At 40.2% G+C, this 22,500-nt stretch overlaps 10 non-coding genes across 10 annotated transcripts; all 10 read right to left on the bottom strand.

The window, feature by feature from the left end:
• Positions 1-3,281: 3,281 nt before the first annotated feature.
• Positions 3,282-3,353, bottom strand: trnae-uuc. The gene has a single exon. It is a non-coding gene; the product is annotated as a tRNA-Glu (tRNA).
• Positions 3,354-3,931: 578 nt separating this feature from the next.
• On the bottom strand, positions 3,932-4,003 carry trnad-auc. The gene has a single exon. It is a non-coding gene; the product is annotated as a tRNA-Asp (tRNA).
• A 1,522-nt stretch (positions 4,004-5,525) lies between these two features.
• trnar-acg lies at positions 5,526-5,598 on the bottom strand. Its single transcript has one exon. It is a non-coding gene; the product is annotated as a tRNA-Arg (tRNA).
• Positions 5,599-6,739: 1,141 nt separating this feature from the next.
• trnae-uuc lies at positions 6,740-6,811 on the bottom strand. Its single transcript has one exon. It is a non-coding gene; the product is annotated as a tRNA-Glu (tRNA).
• Positions 6,812-8,371: 1,560 nt separating this feature from the next.
• trnah-aug lies at positions 8,372-8,444 on the bottom strand. The gene has a single exon. It is a non-coding gene; the product is annotated as a tRNA-His (tRNA).
• A 957-nt stretch (positions 8,445-9,401) lies between these two features.
• trnae-uuc lies at positions 9,402-9,473 on the bottom strand. Its single transcript has one exon. It is a non-coding gene; the product is annotated as a tRNA-Glu (tRNA).
• Positions 9,474-10,636: 1,163 nt separating this feature from the next.
• trnae-uuc lies at positions 10,637-10,708 on the bottom strand. Its single transcript has one exon. It is a non-coding gene; the product is annotated as a tRNA-Glu (tRNA).
• Positions 10,709-12,253: 1,545 nt separating this feature from the next.
• On the bottom strand, positions 12,254-12,326 carry trnah-aug. The gene has a single exon. It is a non-coding gene; the product is annotated as a tRNA-His (tRNA).
• Positions 12,327-13,282: 956 nt separating this feature from the next.
• trnae-uuc lies at positions 13,283-13,354 on the bottom strand. The gene has a single exon. It is a non-coding gene; the product is annotated as a tRNA-Glu (tRNA).
• Positions 13,355-21,398: 8,044 nt separating this feature from the next.
• trnae-uuc lies at positions 21,399-21,470 on the bottom strand. Its single transcript has one exon. It is a non-coding gene; the product is annotated as a tRNA-Glu (tRNA).
• Positions 21,471-22,500: the final 1,030 nt, after the last annotated feature.

The raw sequence follows: 22,500 nt of genomic DNA, 5'->3' as shown, positions 1-22,500 counted from the left end.
TTCCCATTATTAAAATGGCTGGAGTTGGGTCAGTGTCAATGACAGTGTGTTGGCAGCAGCCACTCAATGTTAGTGGTGGCTGTTTAACAGTCTGATGGCCTTGAGATAGAAGTTGTTTTTCAGTCTCTCGGTCCCAGCTTTGATGCACCTGTACTGACCTCGCCTTCTGGATGATAGCGGGGTGAACAGGCAGTGGTTCGGGTGGTTGATGTCCTCGATGATCTTTATGGCCTTCCTGTAACAACGGGTGGTGTAGGTGTCCTGGAGGGCAGGTAGTTTGCCCCGGTGATGCGTTGTGCAGTCCTCACTACCCTCTGGAGAGCCTTACGGTTGAGGGCGGAGCAGTTGCCGTACCAGGCGGTGATACAGCCCGCCAGGATGCTCTCGATTGTGCATCTGTAGAAGTTTGTGAGTGCTTTTGGTGACAAGCCGAATTTCTTCAGCCTCCTGAGGTTGAATAGGCGCTGCTGCGCCTTCTTCACGACGCTGTCAGTGTGAGTGGACCAATTCAGTTTGTCTGTGATGTGTATGCCGAGGAACTTAAAACTAGCTACCCTCTCCACTACTGTTCCATCGATGTGGATAGGGGGTGTTCCCTCTGCTGTTTCCTGAAGTCCACAATCATCTCCTTAGTTTTGTTGACGTTGAGTGTGAGGTTATTTTCCTGACACCACACTCCGAGGGCCCTCACCTCCTCCCTGTAGGCCGTCTCGTCGTTGTTGGTAATCAAGCCTACCACTGTTGTGTCGTCCGCAAACTTGATGATTGAGTTGGAGGCGTGCTTGGCCACGCAGTCGTGGGTGAACAGGGAGTACAGGAGAGGGCTCAGAACGCACCTTTGTGGGGCCCCGTGTTGAGGATCAGCGGGGAGGAGATGTTGTTGCCTACCCTCACTGGCACCACGTCTAAGCTGAAGTCAGGTCACAGCTAGACAAATGTACACAGTCAAAAGCGTCTGTCAACAACAAGGTTCCTTGGTTTTCTGTTTCAGATGCATATCTTAATTTGATCCTCCTGTTGTTGCATGAATTTTACTGCAGAGCAAGAAATGCAACCATGAAGTGTATTTAACGTTTAAAAAGCCTTGTATAATTTGAATCTACATAACATGTCACATTTCCTGAGCGAATATTGTTGTGTTGTGAGAAACTGCTGCATCTGTTGTTACACAAGTGCGTACCTAACGACAAGATATTCTTTCCCATACCGGGAGTTGAACCCAGGCAACCTGGGTGAAAACCAGGAATCCTAACTGCTAGACCATATGGGAAGACACATACTTAAAATACACATCACAGACAAATCTTTAAATGTTGACATTATGCCTGTTGGATTTAAAAGCATCTGTTGTTACACAAGTGGATACCCTACCAAAATATATTCTTTCCCATACCGGGAGTTGAACCCAGGCCACCTGGGTGAAAACCAGGAATCATAAGCGCTAGACCATATGGGCAGATACATACTTAAAATACACATCCCAGACAAATCTTTAAATGTTGACATCATGCCTATTGGATTTAAAAGCTACATCTTTTTTTCTCAGAGATGTTGGGGAATGTCCACATGAAATCCGTCTAAAATGTGTTTGAAGTGAGAACAGCCAGAAGCACTGAAAGGTATACAGTATCATTCCCAGCTTGATTTCAGTCTATTAAACAAAGTATTGAGCCAGCCAGGAGTCAAAACTAGAATCTTCTGATCCATAGTCAGAAACGTTATCCATTGCGCCACTGGCCCCACATCTAAGCTGAACTCAGGTCACAGCTAGACAAGTGTACACAGTCATAGCGTCTCTCAACAAGGTTATTTTTTTTTCTGTTTCAGATGCATATCTTAATTTGATCCTCCTGTTGTTGCATGAATTTTACTGCAGAGCAAGAAATGCAGCCATGAAGTGTATTCAACGTTTAAAAAGACTTGTATAATTTTAATCTACATAACAAGTCACATTTCCTGTTGCTGAGGGAATATTGTTGTGTTGTGAGAAACTGCTGCATCTGTTGTTACACAAGTGGGTACCTAACGAAAATATATTCTTTCCCATACCGGGAGTTGAACCTGGGCCACCTGGGTGAAAACCAGGAATCCTAACCGCTAGACCATATGGGATGACACATACTTAAAATACACATCACAGACAAATCTTTAAATGTTGACATTATGCCTGTTGGATTTAAAAGCTACATCTTTTTTTCTCAGAGATGTTGGGGAATGTCCAGATGAAATCCGTCTAAAATGTGTTTAAAGTGAGAACAGCCAGAAGCACTGAAAGCTATACAGTATCATTCCGAGCTTGATTTCAGTCAATTAAATAAAGTATTGAGCCAGCCAGGAGTCGAACCTAGAATCTTCTGATCCGTAGTCAGACAGGTTATCCATTGCGCCATTGGCCCCACGTCTAAGCTGAAGTCAGGTCACAGCTAGACCAGTGTACACAGTCATAGCGTTTCTCAACAACAAGGTTCCTTGGTTTTCTGTTTCAGATGCATATCTTAATTTGATCCTCCTGTTGTTGCATGAATTTTACTGCAGAGCAAGAAATGCAGCCATGAAGTGTATTCAACGTTTAAAAAACGTTATATAATATGAATCTACATAACATGTCACATTTCCTGTTGCTGAGTGAATATTGTTGTGTTGTGTGAAAGTACTGCATCTGTTGTTACACAAGTGCGTACCTAATGACAAGTTATTCTTTCCCATACCGGGAGTTGAACACGGGCCACCTGGGTGAAAACCAGGAATCCTAACCGCTAGACCTTATGGGAAGACACATACTTAAAATACACATCACAGACAAATCTTTAAATGTTGACATTATGCCTGTTTGATTTAAAAGCTACATCTTTTTTTTAATACAGTATCATTCCCTGCTTGATTTCAGTCAATTAAACGAAGTATCGAGACAGCCAGGAGTCGAACATAGAATCTTCTGATCCGTAGTCAGACACGTTATCCATTGCGCCAGTGGCACCACGTCTAAGCTGAAGTCAGGTCACAGCTAGACCAGTGTACACAGTCATAGCGTTTCTCAACAACAAGGTTCCTTGGTTTTCTGTTTTCAGATGCATATGTTAATTTGATCCTCCTGTTGTTGCATGAATTTTACTGCAGAGCAAGAAATGCAGCCATGAAGTGTATTCAACGTTTAAAAAACGTTATATAATATGAATCTACATAACATGTCACATTTCCTGTTGCTGAGTGAATATTGTTGTGTTGTGTGAAAGTACTGCATCTGTTGTTACAGAAGTGCGTACCTAATGACAAGTTATTCTTTCCCATACCGGGAGTTGAACCCGGGCCACCTGGGTGAAAACCAGGAATCCTAACCGCTAGACCATATGGGAAGACACTTAAAATACACATCACAGACAAATCTTTAAATGTTGACATCATGCCTGTTGGATTTAAAAGCGACATCTTTTAACCTCAGAGATGTTGGGGAATGTCCAGATGAAATCCGTCTAAAATGTGTTTGAAGTGAGAACAGCCAGAAGCACTGAAAGGTTTACAGTATCATTCCCAGCTTGATTTCAGTCAATTAAGTAAATTATTGAGCGAGCCAGGAGTCGAACCTAGAATCTTCTGATCCGTAGTCAGACACGTTATCCATTGCGCCACTGGCCCCACGTCTAAGCTAAAGTCAGGTCACAGCTAGACCAGTGTAGACAGTCATAGCATCTGTCAAAAACAAGGTTCCTTGGTTTTCTGTTTCAGATGCATATCTTAATTTGATCCTCCTGTTGTTGCATGAATTTTACTGCAGAGCAAGAAATGCAGCCATGAAGTGTATTCATCGTTTAAAAAAACTTGTATAATTTGAATCTACATGACATGTCACATTTGCTGTTGCTGAGGGAATACTGTTTTGTGAAACTGCTGAATCTGTTGTTACACAAGTGCGTACCTAACGATGAGTTATTCTTTCCCATACCGGTAGTTGAACCCGGGCCACCTGGGTGATAACCAGGAATCCTAACCGCTAGATCATATGGGAAGACACATACTTAAAATACACATCACAGACAAATCTTTAAATGTTGACATTATGCCTGTTGGATTCAAAAACTACATCTTTTTTCTCAGAGATGTTGGGGAATGTCCAGATGAAATCCATCTAAAATGTGTTTAAAGTGAGAACAGCCAGAAGCACTGAAAGATATACAGTATCATTCCGAGCTTGATTTCAGTCAATTAAATAAAGTATTGAGCCAGCCAGGAGTCGAACCTAGAATCTTTTGATCCGTAGTCAGACACGTTATCCATTGCACCACTGGCCCCACGTCTAAGTTGAAGTCAGGTCACAGCTAGACAAGTGTACACAGTCATAGCGTCTCTCAACAACAAGGTTCCTTGGTTTTCTGTTTCAGATGCATATCTTAATTTGATCCTCCTGTTGTTGCATGAATTTTACTGCAGAGCAAGAAATGCAGCCATGAAGTGTATTCAACGTTTAAAAATAATTGTATAATTCAAATCTACATGACATGTCACATTTCATGTTGCTGTGTGAATATTGTTGTGTTGTGTGAAAGTACTGCATCTGTTGTTACACAAGTGCGTACCTAATGACAAGTTATTCTTTCCCATACCGGGAGTTGAACCCAGGCCACCTGGGTGAAAACCAGGAATCCTAACCGCTAGACCATATGGGAAGACACATACTTAAAATACACATCACAGACAAATCTTTAAATGTTGACATCATGCCTGTTGGATTTAAAAGCGACATCTTTTAACCTCAGAGATGTTGGGGAATGTCCAGATGAAATCCGTCTAAAATGTGTTTGAAGTGAGAACAGCCAGAAGCACTGAAAGGTTTACAGTATCATTCCCATCTTGATTTCAGTCAATTAAATAAAGTATTGAGGCAGCCAGGAGTCGAACCTAGAATCTTCTGATCCGTAGTCAGACACATTATCCATTGCGCCACTGGCCCCACGTCTAAGCTGAAGTCAGGTCACAGCTAGACCAGTGTACACAGTCATGGCGTCTGTCAACAACAAGGTTCCTTGGTTTTCTGTTTCAGATGCATATCTTAATTTGATCCTCCTGTTGTTGCATGAATTTTACTGCAGAGCAAGAAATGCAGCCATGAAGTGTATTCAACGTTTAAAAAAACTTGTATAATTTGAATCTACATGACATGTCACATTTGCTGTTGCTGAGGGAATACTGTTTTGTGAAACTGCTGCATCTGTTGTTACACAAGTGCGTACCTAACGATGAGTTATTCTTTCCCATACCGGGAGTTGAACCCGGGCCACCTGGGTGAAAACCAGGAATCCTAAACGCTAGACCATATGGGAAGACACATACTTAAAATACACATCACAGACAAATCTTTAAATGTTGACATTATGCCTGTTGGATTCAAAAACTACATCTTTTTTCTCAGAGATGTTGGGGAATGTCCAGATGAAATCCATCTAAAATGTGTTTAAAGTGAGAACAGCCAGAAGCACTGAAAGATATACAGTATCATTCCGAGCTTGATTTCAGTCAATTAAATAAAGTATTGAGCCAGCCAGGATTCGAACCTAGAATCTTCTGATCCGTAGTCAGACACGTTATCCATTGCGCCACTGGCCCCACGTCTAAGCTAAAGTCAGGTCACAGCTAGACCAGTGTACACAGTCATAGCATCTGTCAACAACAAGGTTCCTTGGTTTTCTGTTTCAGATGCATATCTTAATTTGATCCTCCTGTTGTTGCATGAATTTTACTGCAGAGCAAGAAATGCAGCCATGAAGTTTATTCAACGTTTAAAAAGCTTTGTATAATTTGAATCTACATAACATGTCACATTTCCTGTTGCTGAGGGAATATGGTTTTGTTGTGTGAAAATGCTGCATCTGTTGGTACACAAGTGCGTACCAAACGAAAAGATATCCTTTCCCATACCGGGAGTTGAACGCGGGCCACCTGGGTGAAAACCAGGAATCCTAACCGCTAGACCATTTGGGAAGACACATACTTATAATACACATCACAGACAAATCTTTAAATGTTGACATTATGCCTGTTTGATTTACAAGCTACATCTTTTTTTCATACAGTATCATTCCCAGCTTGATTTCAGTCAATTAAATAAAGTATTGAGCCAGCCAGGAGTTGAACCTAGAATCTTCTGATCCGTAGTCAGACAAGTTATCCATTTCGCCACTGGCACCACGTCTAAGCTGAAGTCAGGTCACAGCTAGACCAGTGTACACAGTCATGGCGTCTGTCAAGAACAAGGTTCCTTGGTTTTCTGTTTCAGATGCATATCTTAATTTGATCCTCCTGTTGTTGCATGAATTTTACTGCAGAGCAAGAAATGCAGCCATGAAGTGTATTCAACGTTTAAAAAGCTTTGTATAATTTGAATCTACAGGAGTCAAACCTTGAATCTTCTGATCCGTAGTCAGACACGTTATCCATTGAGCCACTGGCCCCACATCTAAGCTGAAGTCAGGTCACAGCTAGACCAGTGTACACAGTCTGTCGACAACAAGGTTCCTTGGTTTTCTGTTTCAGATGCATATCTTAATTTGATCCTCCTGTTGTTGCATGAATTTTACTGCAGAGCAAGAAATGCAGCCATGAAGTGTATTCAACGTTTAAAAAGACTTATATAATTTGAATCTACATAACAAGTCACATTTCCTGTTGCTGAGGGAATATTGTTGTGTTTTGAGAAACTGCTGCATCTGTTGTTACACAAGTGGGTAACATAACAAAAATATATTCTTTCCCATACCGGGAGTTGAACCCGGGCCACCTGGGTGAAAACCAGGAATCCTAACCGCTAGACCATATGGGAAGACACATACTTAAAATACACATCACAGACACATCTTTAAATGTTGACATTATGCCTGTTGGATTCAAAAACTACATCTTTTTTTCTCAGAGATGTTGGGGAATGTCCAGATGAAATCCATCTATAATGTGTTTGAAGTGAGAACAGCCAGAAGCACAGAAAGGTATACAGTATCATTCCCAGCTTGATTTCAGTCAATTAAATAAAGTATTGAACCAGCCAGGAGTCAAACCTAGAATCTTCTGATCCGTAGTCAGACACGTTATCCATTTCACCACTGGCCACACGTCTAAGCTTAAGTCAGGTCACAGCTAGAACAGTGTACACAGTCATGGCGTCTGTCAACAAAAAGGTTCCTTGGTTTTCTGTTTCAGATGCATATCTTAATTTGATCCTCCTGTTGTTGCATGAATTTTACTGCAGAGCAAGAAATGCAGCCATGAAGTGTATTCAACGTTTAAAAAGCTTTGTATAATTTGAATCTACATAACAAGTCACATTTCCTGTTGCTGAGGGAATATTGTTGTGTTGTGAGAAACTGCTGCATCTGTTGTTACACAAGTGGGTACCTAACGAAAATATATTCTTTCCCATACCGGGAGTTGAACCCAGGCCACCTGGGTGAAAACCAGGAATCCTAACCGCTAGACCATATGGGAAAACACATACTTAAAATACACATCACAGACAAATCTTTAAATGTTGACATCATGCCTGTTGGATTTAAAAGCCACATCTTTTTTTTCTCAGAGATGTTGGGGAATGTCCAGATGAAATCCATCTAAAGTGTGTTTGAAGTGAGAACAGCCAGAAGCACTGAAAGGTATACAGTATCATTCCCAGCTTGATTTCAGTCAATTAAATAAAGTATTGAGCAAGCCAGGAGTCGAACCTAGAATCTTCTGATCCGTAGTCAGACACGTTATCCATTGCACCACTGGCCCCACGTCTAAGCTGAAGTAAGGTCACAGCTAGACCAGTGTACACAGTCTTGGCGTCTGTCAACAACAAGGTTCCTTGGTTTTCTGTTTCAGATGCATATCTTAATTTGATCCTCCTGTTGTTGCATGAATTTTACAGCAGAGCAAGAAATGCAGCCATGAAGTGTATTCAATGTTTAAAAAGCTTTGTATATACATAATAATAATAATAATATATGCCATTTAGCAGACGCTTTTATACATAACATGTCCTGTTGCTGAGGGAATATTGTTGTGTTGTGTGAAACTGCTGCATCTGTTATTACACAAGTGGGTACCTAACGATAAGATGATCTTTAACATACTGGGAGTTGAACCCAGGCCACCTGTGTGAAAACCAGGAATCCTAACCGCTAGACCATATGGGAAGACACATAGTTGAAAATTCACATCACAGACAAATCTTTAAATGTTGACATTATGCCTGTTGGATTTAAAAGCTACATATTTTTTTCTCAGAGATGTTGGGGAATGTCCAGATGAAATCCGTCTAAAATGTGTTTGAAGTGAGAACAGCCAGAAGCACTGAAAGGTATACAGTATCATTCCCAGCTTGATTTCAGTCAATTAAACAAAGTATTGAGCCAGCCAGGAGTCAAACCTAGAATCTTCTGATCCATAGTCAGACACGTTATCCATTGCGCCACTGGCCCCACATCTAACCTGAAGTCAGGTCACAGCTAGACCAGTGTACACAGTCATAGCGTCTGTCAACAACAAGTTTCCTTGGTTTTCTGTTTAAGATGCATATCTTAATTTGATCCTCCTGTTGTTGCATGAATTTTACTGCAGAGCAAGAAATGCAGCCATGAAGTGTATTCAACGTTTAAAAAGAATTGTATAATTTGAATCTACATAACATGTCACATTTCCTGTTGCTGAGGGAATATTGTTGTGTTGTGAGAAACTGCTGCATCTGTTGTTACACAAGTGGGTACCTAATGACAAGATATTCTTTCCCATAACGGGAGTTGAACCCGGGCCACCTGGGTGAAAACAAGGAATCCTAACCGCTAGACCATATGGGAAGACACATACTTAAAATACACATCACAGACAAATCTTTAAATGTTGACATCATGCCTGTTGGATTTAAAAGCGAAATCTTTTTTTCTCAGAGATGTCGGGGAATGTCCAGATGAAATCCGTCTAAAATGTGTTTGAAGTGAGAACAGCCAGAAGCACTGAAAGGTATACAGTATCATTCCCAGCTTGATTTCAGTCAATTAAATAAAGTATTGAGCCAGCCAGGAGTTGAACCTAGAATCTTCTGATCCGTAGTCAGACACGTTATCCATTGCACCACTGGCACCACATCTAAGTTGAAGTCAGGTCACAGCTAGACCAATGTACACAGTCATGGCGTCTGTCAACAACAAGGTTCCTTGGTTTTCTGTTTAAGATGCATATCTTAATTTGATCCTCCTGTTGTTGCATGAATTTTACTGCAGAGCAAGAAATGCAGCCATGAAGTGTATTCATCGTTTAAAAAGCCTTGTATAATTGGAATCTACATGACATGTCACATTTGCTGTTGCTGAGGGAATACTGTTTTGTGAAACTGCTGAATCTGTTGTTACACAAGTGCGTACCTAACGATGAGTTATTCTTTCCCATACCGGGAGTTGAACCCGGGCCACCTGGGTGAAAACCAGGAATCCTAACCGCTAGACCATATGGGAAGACACATACTTATAATACACATCACAGACAAATCTTTAAATGTTGACATTATGCCTGTTTGATTTACAAGCTACATCTTTTTTTCATACAGTATCATTCCCAGCTTGATTTCAGTCAATTAAATAAAGTATTGCGCCAGCCAGGGAGTTGAACCTAGAATCTTCTGATCCGTAGTCAGAAACGTTATCCATTGAGCCACTGGCCCCACGTCTAAACTGAAGTCAGATCACAGCTAGACCAGTGTACACAGTCATGGCGTCTGTCAACATCAAGGTTCCTTGGTTTTCTGTTTCAGATGCATATCTTAATTTGATCCTCCTGTTGTTGCATGAATTTTACTGCAGAGCAAGAAATGCAGCCATGCAGTGCATTCAACGTTTAAAAAGCCTTATATAATTTGAATCTACATAACAAGTCACATTTCCTGTTACTGAGGGAATATTGTTGTGTTGTGAGAAACTGCTGCATCTGTTGTTACACAAGTGGGTACCTAATGACAAGATATTCTTTCCCATAACGGGAGTTGAACCCGGGCCACCTGGTGAAAACCAGGAATCCTAACCGCTAGACCATATGGGAAGACACATACTTAAAATACACATCCCAGACAAATCTTTAAATGTTGACATCATGCCTATTGGATTTAAAAGCTACATCTTTTTTTCTCAGAGATGTTGGGGAATGTCCACATGAAATCCGTCTAAAATGTGTTTGAAGCGAGAACAGCCAGAAGCACTGAAAGGTATACAGTATCATTCCCAGCTTGATTTCAGTCTATTAAACAAAGTATTGAGCCAGCCAGGAGTCAAAACTAGAATCTTCTGATCCATAGTCAGAAACATTATCCATTGCGCCACTGGCCCCACGTCAAAGCTGAAGTCAGGTCACAGCTAGACAAGTGTACACAGTCATAGCGTCTCTCAACAAGGTTATTTTTTTTCTGTTTCAGATGCATATCTTAATTTGATCCTCCTGGTGTTGCATGAATTTTACTGCAGAACAAGAAATCCAGCCATGAAGTGTATTCAACGTTTAAAAAGCCTTATATAATTTGAATCTACATAACAAGTCACATTTCCTGTTGCTGAGGGAATATTGTTGTGTTGTGAGAAACTGCTGCATCTGTTGATACACAAGTGGGTACCTAACGAAAATATATTCTTTCCCATACCGGGAGTTGAACCCGGGCCACCTGGGTGAAAACCAGGAATCCTAACCGCTAGACCATATGGGAAGACACATAGTTAATACACACATCACAGACAAATCTTTAAATGTTGACATCATGCCTGTTGGATTTAAAAGCTAAATATTTTGTTCTCAGAGATGTCGGGGAATGTCCAGATGAAATCCGTCTAAAATGTGTTTGAAGTGAGAACAGCCAGAAGCACTGAAAGGTTTACAGTATCATTCCCAGCTTGATTTCAGTCAATTAAATAAACTATTGAGGCAGCCAGGAGTCAAACCTTGAATGTTCTTCTCTGTAATTAGACACATTATCCATTGCGCCACTAGCAACACGTCTAAGTTGAAGTCAGGTCACAGCTAGACCAGTTTACACAGTCATAGCGTCTGTCAAAAACAAGGTTCCTTGGTTTTCTGTTTCAGATGCATATCTTAATTTGATCCTCCTGTTGTTGCATGAATTTTACTGCAGAGCAAGAAATGCAGCCATGAAGTGTATTCAACGTTTAAAAAACATTATATAATATGAATCTACATAACATGTCACATTTCCTGTTGCTGAGTTGTGTGAAAGTACTGCATCTGTTGTTACACAAGTGAGTACCTAATGACAAGTTATTCTTTCCCATACCAGGAGTTGAACCCGGGCCACCTGGGTGAAAACCAGGAATCCTAACCGCTAGACCATATGGGAAGACACATACTTAAAATACACATCACAGACAAATCTTTAAATGTTTGCATTATGCCTGTTGGATTTAAAAGCAACATCTTTTTTTCTCAGAGATGTTGGGGAATGTCCAGATGAAATCCGTCTAAAATGTGTTTGAAGTGACAACAGCCAGAAGCACTGAAAAGTATACAGTATCATTCCCAGCTTGATTTCAGTCAATTAAATAAAGTACTGAGCCAGCCAGGAGTCAAACCTAGAATCTTCTTATCCGTAGTCAGACACGTTATCCATTGCACCACTGGCCCCACATCTAAACTGTAGTCAGGTCACAGCTAGACCAGTGTACACAGTCATAGCATCTGTCAACAAAAAGGTTCCTTGGTTTTCTGTTTCAGATGCATATCTTAATTTGATCCTCCTGTTGTTGCATGAATTTTACAGCAGAGCAAGAAATGCAGCCATGAAGTGTATTCAATGTTTAAAAAGCTTTGTATATACATAATAATAATAATAATATATGCCATTTAGCAGACGCTTTTATACATAACATGTCCTGTTGCTGAGGGAATATTGTTGTGTTGTGTGAAACTGCTGCATCTGTTATTACACAAGTGGGTACCTAACGATAAGATGATCTTTAACATACTGGGAGTTGAACCCAGGCCACCTGTGTGAAAACCAGGAATCCTAACCGCTAGACCATATGGGAAGACACATAGTTGAAAATTCACATCACAGACAAATCTTTAAATGTTGACATTATGCCTGTTGGATTTAAAAGCTACATATTTTTTTCTCAGAGATGTTGGGGAATGTCCAGATGAAATCCGTCTAAAATGTGTTTGAAGTGAGAACAGCCAGAAGCACTGAAAGGTATACAGTATCATTCCCAGCTTGATTTCAGTCAATTAAACAAAGTATTGAGCCAGCCAGGAGTCAAACCTAGAATCTTCTGATCCATAGTCAGACACGTTATCCATTGCGCCACTGGCCCCACATCTAACCTGAAGTCAGGTCACAGCTAGACCAGTGTACACAGTCATAGCGTCTGTCAACAACAAGTTTCCTTGGTTTTCTGTTTAAGATGCATATCTTAATTTGATCCTCCTGTTGTTGCATGAATTTTACTGCAGAGCAAGAAATGCAGCCATGAAGTGTATTCAACGTTTAAAAAGAATTGTATAATTTGAATCTACATAACATGTCACATTTCCTGTTGCTGAGGGAATATTGTTGTGTTGTGAGAAACTGCTGCATCTGTTGTTACACAAGTGGGTACCTAATGACAAGATATTCTTTCCCATAACGGGAGTTGAACCCGGGCCACCTGGGTGAAAACAAGGAATCTAACCGCTAGACCATATGGGAAGACACATACTTAAAATACACATCACAGACAAATCTTTAAATGTTGACATCATGCCTGTTGGATTTAAAAGCGAAATCTTTTTTTCTCAGAGATGTCGGGGAATGTCCAGATGAAATCCGTCTAAAATGTGTTTGAAGTGAGAACAGCCAGAAGCACTGAAAGGTATACAGTATCATTCCCAGCTTGATTTCAGTCAATTAAATAAAGTATTGAGCCAGCCAGGAGTTGAACCTAGAATCTTCTGATCCGTAGTCAGACACGTTATCCATTGCACCACTGGCACCACATCTAAGTTGAAGTCAGGTCACAGCTAGACCAATGTACACAGTCATGGCGTCTGTCAACAACAAGGTTCCTTGGTTTTCTGTTTCAGATGCATATCTTAATTTGATCCTCCTGTTGTTGCATGAATTTTACTGCAGAGCAAGAAATGCAGCCATGAAGTGTATTCATCGTTTAAAAAGCCTTGTATAATTGGAATCTACATGACATGTCACATTTGCTGTTGCTGAGGGAATACTGTTTTGTGAAACTGCTGAATCTGTTGTTACACAAGTGCGTACCTAACGATGAGTTATTCTTTCCCATACCGGGAGTTGAACCCGGGCCACCTGGGTGAAAACCAGGAATCCTAACCGCTAGACCATATGGGAAGACACATACTTATAATACACATCACAGACAAATCTTTAAATGTTGACATTATGCCTGTTTGATTTACAAGCTACATCTTTTTTTCATACAGTATCATTCCCAGCTTGATTTCAGTCAATTAAATAAAGTATTGCGCCAGCCAGGAGTTGAACCTAGAATCTTCTGATCCGTAGTCAGAAACGTTATCCATTGAGCCACTGGCCCCACGTCTAAACTGAAGTCAGATCACAGCTAGACCAGTGTACACAGTCATGGCGTCTGTCAACATCAAGGTTCCTTGGTTTTCTGTTTCAGATGCATATCTTAATTTGATCCTCCTGTTGTTGCATGAATTTTACTGCAGAGCAAGAAATGCAGCCATGCAGTGCATTCAACGTTTAAAAAGCCTTATATAATTTGAATCTACATAACAAGTCACATTTCCTGTTACTGAGGGAATATTGTTGTGTTGTGAGAAACTGCTGCATCTGTTGTTACACAAGTGGGTACCTAATGACAAGATATTCTTTCCCATAACGGGAGTTGAACCCGGGCCACCTGGTGAAAACCAGGAATCCTAACCGCTAGACCATATGGGAAGACACATACTTAAAATACACATCCCAGACAAATCTTTAAATGTTGACATCATGCCTATTGGATTTAAAAGCTACATCGTTTTTCTCAGAGATGTTGGGGAATGTCCACATGAAATCCGTCTAAAATGTGTTTGAAGTGAGAACAGCCAGAAGCACTGAAAGGTATACAGTATCATTCCCAGCTTGATTTCAGTCTATTAAACAAAGTATTGAGCCAGCCAGGAGTCAAAACTAGAATCTTCTGATCCATAGTCAGAAACATTATCCATTGCGCCACTGGCCCCACGTCAAAGCTGAAGTCAGGTCACAGCTAGACAAGTGTACACAGTCATAGCGTCTCTCAACAAGGTTATTTTTTTTCTGTTTCAGATGCATATCTTAATTTGATCCTCCTGGTGTTGCATGAATTTTACTGCAGAACAAGAAATCCAGCCATGAAGTGTATTCAACGTTTAAAAAGCCTTATATAATTTGAATCTACATAACAAGTCACATTTCCTGTTGCTGAGGGAATATTGTTGTGTTGTGAGAAACTGCTGCATCTGTTGATACACAAGTGGGTACCTAACGAAAATATATTCTTTCCCATACCGGGAGTTGAACCCAGGCCACCTGGGTGAAAACCAGGAATCCTAACCGCTAGACCATATGGGAAGACACATAGTTAATACACACATCACAGACAAATCTTTAAATGTTGACATCATGCCTGTTGGATTTAAAAGCTAAATATTTTGTTCTCAGAGATGTCGGGGAATGTCCAGATGAAATCCGTCTAAAATGTGTTTGAAGTGAGAACAGCCAGAAGCACTGAAAGGTTTACAGTATCATTCCCAGCTTGATTTCAGTCAATTAAATAAACTATTGAGGCAGCCAGGAGTCAAACCTTGAATGTTCTTCTCTGTAATTAGACACATTATCCATTGCGCCACTAGCAACACGTCTAAGTTGAAGTCAGGTCACAGCTAGACCAGTTTACACAGTCATAGCGTCTGTCAAAAACAAGGTTCCTTGGTTTTCTGTTTCAGATGCATATCTTAATTTGATCCTCCTGTTGTTGCATGAATTTTACTGCAGAGCAAGAAATGCAGCCATGAAGTGTATTCAACGTTTAAAAACATTATATAATATGAATCTACATAACATGTCACATTTCCTGTTGCTGAGTTGTGTGAAAGTACTGCATCTGTTGTTACACAAGTGAGTACCTAATGACAAGTTATTCTTTCCCATACCAGGAGTTGAACCCGGGCCACCTGGGTGAAAACCAGGAATCCTAACCGCTAGACCATATGGGAAGACACATACTTAAAATACACATCACAGACAAATCTTTAAATGTTTGCATTATGCCTGTTGGATTTAAAAGCAACATCTTTTTTTCTCAGAGATGTTGGGGAATGTCCAGATGAAATCCGTCTAAAATGTGTTTGAAGTGACAACAGCCAGAAGCACTGAAAAGTATACAGTATCATTCCCAGCTTGATTTCAGTCAATTAAATAAAGTACTGAGCCAGCCAGGAGTCAAACCTAGAATCTTCTTATCCGTAGTCAGACACGTTATCCATTGCACCACTGGCCCCACATCTAAACTGTAGTCAGGTCACAGCTAGACCAGTGTACACAGTCATAGCATCTGTCAACAAAAAGGTTCCTTGGTTTTCTGTTTCAGATGCATATCTTAATTTGATCCTCCTGTTGTTGCATGAATTTTACTGCAGAGCAAGAAATGCAGCCATGAAGTGTATTCAACGTTTAAAAAACCTTATATAATTTGAATCTACATAACATGTCACATTTCTTGTTGCTGAGGGAATATTGTTGTGTTGTGTGAAACTGCTGCATCTGTTGTTACACAAGTGCGTACCACACCAAAATATATTCTTTCCCATACCGGGAGTTGAACCCTTGCCACCTGGGTGAAAACCAGGAATCCTAACCGCTAGACCATATGCGAAGACACATACTTAAAATAATAATAATAATAATAATAATATGCCATTTAGCAGACGCTTTTATCCAAAGCGACTTACAGTCATGTGTGCATACATTCTACGTATGGGTGGTCCCGGGAATCGAACCCACTACCCTGGCGTTACAAGCGCCATGCTCTACCAACTGAGCTACAGAATACACATCACATACAAATCTTTAAATGTTGACATCATGCCTGTTGGATTCAAAAGCTACATTTTTTTTCTCAGAGGTGATGGGGAATGTCCAGATGAAATCCGTCTAAAATGAGTTTGAAGTGAGAACAGCCAAAAGCACTGAAAGCTTTACAGTATCATTCCCAGCTTGATTTCAGTCAATTAAATAAACTATTGAGGCAGCCAGGAGTCGAACCTTGAATGTTCTGCTCTGTTATTAGACACATTATCCATTGTGCCACTGGCAACACGTCTAAGTTAGAAGTCAGGTCATAGCTAGACCAGTTTACACAGTCATAGCGTCTGTCAAAAACAAGGTTCCTTGGTTTTCTGTTTCAGATGCATATCTTAATTTGATCCTCCTGTTGTTGCATGAATTTTACTGCAGAGCAAGAAATGCAGCCATGAAGTGTATTCAACGTTTAAATACCCTTGTATAATTTGAATCTACATAACATGTCACATTTCCTGTTGCTGAGGGAATATTGTTGTGTTGTGAGAAACTGCTGCATCTGTTGTTACACAAGTGGATACCCTACGAAAATATATTTTTTCCCATAACGGGAGTTGAACCCGGGCGAAAACCAGGAATCCTAACCGCTAGACCATATGGGAAGACACATACTGAAAAATACACATCACAGACAAATCTTTAAATGTTGACATTATGCCTGTTGGATTTAAAAGCAACATCTTTTTTTCTCAGAGATGTTGGGGAATGTCCAGATGATTTCGGTCAATTCAATAAATTGATTTCGGTCAATTCAATAAAGTATTGAGCCAGCCAGGAGTTGAAACTAGAATCTTCTGATCCGTAGTCAGACACTTTATCCATTGCGCCACTGGCCACACATTTAAGCTGAAGTCAGGTCACAGTTAGACCAGTGTACACAGTCATAGCGTCTGTCAATAACAAGGTTCCTTGGTTTTCTGTTTCAGATGCATATCTTAATTTGATCCTCCTGTTGTTGCATGAATTTTACTGCAGAACAAGAAATCCAGCCATGAAGTTTATTCAACTTTTAAAAAGCTTTGTATAATTTGAATATACATAACATGTCACATTTCCTGTTGCTGAGGGAATATTGTTGTGTTGTGTGAAACTGCTGCATCTGTTGTTACACAAATGAGTACCTATCGATAAGATGATCTTTCACATACAGGGAGTTGAACCCGGGCCACCTGGGTGAAAACCAGGAATCCTAACCGCTAGACCATATGGGAAGACAAAAACTTAAAATACACATCACAGACAAATCTTTAAATGTTGACATTATGCCTGTTGGATTTAAAAGCATCATCTTTTTTTCTCAGAGATGTTGGGGAATGTCCAGATGAAATCCATCTAAAATGTGTTTGAAGTGAGAACAATTAGAAGCACTGAAAGGTATACAGTATCATTCCCAGCTTGATTTCAGTCAATTAAATAAACTATTGAGGCAGCCAGGAGTCGAACCTTGAATGTTCTGCTCTGTAATTAGACACATTATCCATTATCCACAGCTAGACCAGTGTACACAGACATAGTGTCTGTCAACAACAAGGTTCCTTGGTTTTCAGTTTCAGATGCATATCTTAATTTGATCCTCCTGTTGTTGCATTAATTTTACTGCAGAGCAAGAAATGCAACCATTAAGTGAATTCAACGTTTAAAAAGCCTTGTATAATTTGAATCTACATGACATGTCACATTTCCTGTTGCTGAGGGAATATTGTTTTGTGAAACTGCTGCATCTGTTGTTACACAAGTGCGTACCTAACGACAAGTTATTCTTTCTGATACCGGGAGTTGAACCTAGGCCACCTGGGTGAAAACCAGGAATCCTATTCAACGTTTAAAAAGCCTTGTATAATTTGAATCTACATAACTTGTCACATTTCCTGTTGCTGAGGGAATATTGTTGTGTTGTGAGAAACTGCTGCATCTGTTGTTACACAAGTGGGTACCTTACGAAAAGATATTCTTTCCCATACCACCTGGGTGAAAACCAGGAATCCTATTCAACGTTTAAAAACCCTTGTATAATTTGAATCTACATAAAATTTAACATTTCCTGAGGGAATACTGTTGTGTTCTGAGAAACTGCTGCATCTTTTGTTACACAAGTGAGTACCTAACGACAAGATATTCTTTTTTCCATACCGGGAGTTGAACCCAGGCAACCTGGGTGAAAACCAGGAATCCTAACTGCTAGACCATATGGGAAGACACATACTTAAAATACACATCACAGAGAAATCTTTAAATGTTGACATTATGCCTGTTTGATTTAAAAGCTACATCTTTTTTTAATACAGTATCATTCCCTGCTTGATTTCAGTCAATTAAACAAAGTATTGAGCCAGCCAGGAGTCGAACCTAGAATCTTCTGATCCGTAGTCAGACACGTTATCCATTCAAATCAAATCAAATCAAATGTTATTCGTCACATACACATGGTTAGCAGATGTTAATGAGAGTGTAGCGAAATGCTTGTGCTTCTAGTTCCGACAATGCAGTGATAACCAACAAGTAATCTAACTAACAATTCCAAAACTACTGTCTTATACACAGTGTAAGGGGATAAGGAACATGTACATAAGGATATATGAATGAGTGATGGTACAGAGCAGCATACAGTAGATGGTATCGAGTACAGTATATACATATGAGATGAGTGTGTAGACAAAGTAAACAAAGTGGCATAGTTAAAGTGGCTAGTGATACATGTGTTACATAAGGATGCAGTCGATGATGTAGAGTACAGTATATACATATGCATATGAGATGAATAATGTAGGGTAAGTAACATTATATAAGGTAGCATTGTTTAAAGTGGCTAGTGATATATTTACATAATTTCCCATCAATTCCCATTATTAAAATGGCTGGAGTTGGGTCAGTGTCAATGACAGTGTGTTGGCAGAAGCCACTCAATGTTAGTGGTGGCTGTTTAACAGTCTGATGGCCTTGAGATAGAAGCTGTTTTTCAGTCTCTCGGTCCCAGCTTTGATGCACCTGTACTGACCTCGCCTTCTGGATGATAGCGGGGTGAACAGGCAGTGGTTCGGGTGGTTGATGTCCTTGATGATCTTTATGGCCTTCCTGTAACAACGGGTGGTGTAGGTGTCCTGGAGGGCAGGTAGTTTGCCCCCGGTGATGCGTTGTGCAGTCCTCACTACCCTCTGTAGGCAACAATAAGGTTCCTTGGTTTTCTGTTTCAGATGCATATCTTAATTTGATCCTCCTGTTGTTGCATGAATTTTACTGCAGAGCAAGAAATGCAGCCATGAAGTGTATTCAACGTTTAAAAAGCCTTATATAATTTGAATCTACATAACAAGTCACATTTCCTGTTGCTGAGGGAATATTGTTGTGTTGTGAGAAACTGCTGCATCTGTTGATACACAAGTGGGTACCTAACGAAAATATATTCTTTCCCATACCGGGGTTGAACCCGGGCCACCTGGGTGAAAACCAGGAATCCTAACCGCTAGACCATATGGGAAGACACATAGTTAATACACACATCACAGACAAATCTTTAAATGTTGACATCATGCCTGTTGGATTTAAAAGCTAAATCTTTTTTTCTCAGAGATGTCGGGGAATGTCCAGATGAAATCCGTCTAAAATGTGTTTGAAGTGAGAACAGCCAGAAGCACTGAAAGGTTTACAGTATCATTCCCAGCTTGATTTCAGTCAATTAAATAAAGTAATGAGCCAGCCAGGAGTCGAACCTAGAATCTTCTGATCCGTAGTCAGACACGTTATCCATTGCGCCACTGGCCCCATGTCTAAGATTAAGTCAGGTCACAGCTAGACCAGTGTACACAGTCATAGCGTCTGTCAACAACAAGGTTCCTTGGTTTTCTGTTTCAGATGCATATCTTAATTTGATCCTCCTGGTGTTGCATGAATTTTACTGCAGAGAAATAAATGCAGCCATGAAGTGTATTCAACGATTAAAAAGCTTTGTATAATTTGAATCTACATAACAACTCACTTTTCCTGTTTCTGTGGGAATATTGTTGTGTTGTTAGAAAGTACTGCATCTGTTGTTACACAAGTGCATACCTAATGACAAGTTATTCTTTCCCATACCGGGAGTTGAACACGGGCCAACTGGGTGAAAACCAGGAATCCTAACCGCTAGACCATATGGGAAGACACATAATTAAAATACACATCACAGACAAATCTTTAAATGTTGACATTATGCCTGTTGGATTTAAAAGCTACATCTTTTTTTTCTCAGAGATGTTGGGGAATGTCCAGATGAAATCCGTCTAAAATGTGTTTAAAGTGAGAACAGCCAGAAGCACTGAAAGGTATACAGTATCATTCCCAGCTTGATTTCAGTCAATTAAATAAAGTATTGAGCCAGCCAGGAGTCGAACCTAGAATCTTCTGATCCGTAGTCAGACACGTTATCCATTGCGCCACTGGCCACACGCCTAAACTGAAGTCAGGTCACAGCTAGACCAGTGTACACAGTCATAGCGTCTGTCAAAAACAAGGTTCCTTGGTTTTCATTTTCAGATGCATATCTTAATTTGATCCTCCTGTTGTTGCATGAATTTTACTGCAGAGCAAGAAATGCAGCCATGAAGTGTATTCATCGTTTAAAAAGCCTTGTATAATTTGAATCTACATGACATGTCACATTTGCTGTTGCTGAGGGAATATTGTTGTGTTTTGTGAAAGTACTGCATCTGTTGTTACACAAGTGCATACCTAATGACAAGTTATTCTTTCCCATACCGGGAGTTGAACCCGGGCCACCTGGGTGAAAACCAGGGATCCTAACCGCTAGACCATATGGGAAGACACATACTTAAAATACACATCACAGACAAATCTTTAAATGTTGAAATTATGCCTGTTTGATTTAAAAGCTACATCTTTTTTTAATACAGTATCATTCCCTGCTTGATTTCAGTCAATTAAACAAAGTATTGAGACAGCCAGGAGTCGAACCTAGAATATTCTGATCCGTAATCAGACACGTTATCCATTGCGCCAGTGGCACCACGTCTAAGCTGAAGTCAGGTCACAGCTAGACCAGTGTACACAGTCATAGCGTTTCTCAAGAACAAGGTTCCTTGGTTTTCTGTTTCAGATGCATATGTTAATTTGATCCTCCTGTTGTTGCATGAATTTTACTGCAGAGCAAGAAATGCGGCCATGAAGTGTATTCAACGTTTAAAAAACGTTATATAATTGGAATTTACATAACATGTCACATTTCCTGTTGCTGAGTGAATATTGTTGTGTTGTGTGAAAGTACTGCATCTGTTGTTACACAAGTGCGTACCTAATGACAAGTTATTCTTTCCCATACCGGGAGTTGAACCCGGGCCACCTGGGTGAAAACCAGGAATCCTAACCGCTAGACCATATGGGAAGACACATACTTGAAATACACATCACAGACAAATCTTTAAATGTTGACATCATGCCTGTTGGATTTAAAAGCTACATCTTTTTTTTCTCAGAGATGTTGGGGAATGTCCAGATGAAATCCGTGTAAAATGTGTTTGAAGTGAGAACAGCCAGAAGCACTGAAAATACAGTATCATTCACAGCTTGATTTCAGTCAATTAAACAAAATATTGAGCAAGCCAGGAGTCGAACATAGAATCTTCTGATCTGTAGTCAGACACGTTATCCATTGTGCAACTGTCCCCACATCTGAAATGAAGTCAGGTCACAGCTAGACCAGTGTACACAGTCATAGCGTCTGTCAACAAAAAGGTTCCTTGGTTTTCTGTTTCAGATGCATATCTTAATTTGATCCTCCTGTTGTTGCATGAATTTTACTGCAGAGCAAGAAATGCAGCCATGAAGTGTATTCAACGTTTAAAAAAACGTATATAATTTGAATCTACATAACATGTCACATTTCCTGTTGATGAGGGAATATTTTTGTGTTGTGTGAAACTGCTGCATCTGTTGTTACACAAGTGGGTACCTAACGAAAATATATTCTTTCCCATACCGGGAGTCGAACCCGGGCCACCTGGGTGAAAACCAGGAATCCTAACTCTTAGACCATATGGGAAGAAATATACTTAAAATACACATCACAGACAAATCTTTAAATGTTGACATTATGCCTGTTGGATTCAAAAGCTACATCTTTTTTTCTCAGAGATGTTGGGGAATGTCCAGATGAAATCCGTCTAAAATGTGTTTGAAGTGAGAACAGCCAGAAGCACTGAAAGTTATACAGTATCATTCCCAGCTTGATTTCAGTCAATTAAATAAAGTATTGACCAAGCCAGGAGTCGAACCTAGAATCTTCTGATCCGTAGTCAGACACGTTATGCATTGCGCCACTGGGCCCACGTCTAAGCTGAAGTCAGGTCACAGCTAGACCAGTGTACACAGTCTTGGCGTCTGTCAACAACAAGGTTCCTCGGTTTTCTGTTTCA

Source organism: Oncorhynchus gorbuscha, unplaced genomic scaffold (assembly GCF_021184085.1).
Source record: "Oncorhynchus gorbuscha isolate QuinsamMale2020 ecotype Even-year unplaced genomic scaffold, OgorEven_v1.0 Un_scaffold_1253, whole genome shotgun sequence".
Lineage (NCBI taxonomy): Eukaryota > Metazoa > Chordata > Actinopteri > Salmoniformes > Salmonidae > Oncorhynchus > Oncorhynchus gorbuscha.
The sequence above is the reverse complement of the archived record's forward strand: the minus strand, read 5'-3'. Positions and strand labels throughout refer to the sequence as shown.